Genomic DNA, 1550 nt, shown 5'->3' with positions numbered 1-1550 from the left:
GACAGAGTCTCAGGCTGTTACCCTGGGTAGAGTGCTATGGTGTTAAGCTCACAGCAACCTCAAACTCTTGGGCTCAAGTGATTCTCTTGCCTCAGCCTTCCAAGTAGCTGGGACTACAGGCACCTATCACAATGCCTGGCTAGATTTTTTCTTTTCTTTTCTTAATTAAATCATAGCTGTATACATTAATGATGCCCGGTTATTTTTGTTGTTGTTGTTGTTACCATTCTTGTGTTTTAGCTGGCCCAGGCTGGGTTTTAACCCACCAGCCTTGGTGTATGTGGCTGGTGTCCTGCCCACTGAGCTATGGGTGCCACCTGAGAGGGAAATGTTTTAGAGGGGAAGGATAATTTAAGCAAATATTGCCAAATCGTGGTAATTTTTTTTTTTTTTCTTGAGACAGAGTCTTTCTTGATCACTCTAGGTAGAGTGCCATGGTGTCTCTTGGGGTCAAGTAATCCACTTGCCTCAGCCTCCCAAGTAGCTGGGACTATAGGCACCCGCCACAATGCTTGGCTATTTTTTAGAGGTCTTGCTCTGGCTCATGCTGGTCTTAAACCTGTGAGCTCAGGCAGTCCACCCGCCTTGGCCTCCCAAGTGCTGAGATAACAGGCATGAGCCACCTCGCCTGTCCTGGTGGTAATGTTGAACCCAGGGATTATGGTATTTCTTCTGCTTTTGTGTACATTTACATTTTTCCTTAAAAAGTTAAGGGAGTGGGCATTTTGTCTGTACCTTGCAGCAAGCCCTGTCTTTGGTGCTTTATAAAGGGCCTCAGGACAAACTTAGGATGTGTGATGTCCCCTTTTTACTGATGGGCAACTGAGGGTCAGAAAGGAAATAGACTTTGCTCAGGGTACATAGAATACAGGTTGGGGGGGAGGTACCGACTACATGCACCAAGGGTGGTGGGTTTGAACCCGGCCTGAGCCAGGTAAACATCAATGACAACTATAACTAAAAAATAGCTGGGCATTGTGGTGGGTGCCTGTGGTCCCGGCTACTTAGGAGACTGAGGCAAGAGAATCACTTAAGCCCAAAAGAGTTTGATATTGATGTGACGCCATGGCACTCTACTGAGAGCGACATAGTGAGAGTCTGTCTCCAAAAAAAAAAAAAAGGAATACAGGTGGTATCATTGGTCCACTTTATTATTGTTGGCCGCTTTCAGTGCTTCAAGACCTTCCCTCTTGTCAGCTCCTAGACTGTGGTAGTGTTCATTAGCTTTTTGAAGTCACCTATAGTTATACTTGGTCACTGCCTTGGCTCTCTTGTGAGAATTTTGAGTTGATTTACTCCAGGCCAGTGGTCTTAATTCTATCCCAGTGATCAAGGTGTTTGGTTCTACATGCTGGCACAGAAACTGGACCCTGACCCCCTCCTGCAGTTCCTACAGACCTTACAAGTACACCCCCCCATCCCTGTCTACAGTTGTCTTCTGGCACCCAGTTTGGAAATCCTCTTCTGCTTCCCTCCCCCATACTATTAATAGGTCCTCCATTAGGGCTGAGACTTGCCCTGGAGTTACTCAGTGTGTGCTGAGCAGCATT

The 1550-nt window shown here is 46.5% G+C and overlaps 1 protein-coding gene across 1 annotated transcript in view; it reads left to right on the top strand.

Annotated features, from left to right (window-relative positions):
- MRPL20 (mitochondrial ribosomal protein L20) overlaps positions 1-1550 on the top strand; it is a 6224-nt gene that overhangs the window by 3266 nt on the left and 1408 nt on the right. The window lies entirely within an intron of this gene.

This window comes from Otolemur garnettii, unplaced genomic scaffold (genome assembly GCF_000181295.1).
Source record: "Otolemur garnettii isolate 467f Iridium unplaced genomic scaffold, OtoGar3 scaffold00067, whole genome shotgun sequence".
NCBI lineage: Eukaryota > Metazoa > Chordata > Mammalia > Primates > Galagidae > Otolemur > Otolemur garnettii.
This window is presented reverse-complemented; position numbering and strand designations above follow the sequence as displayed.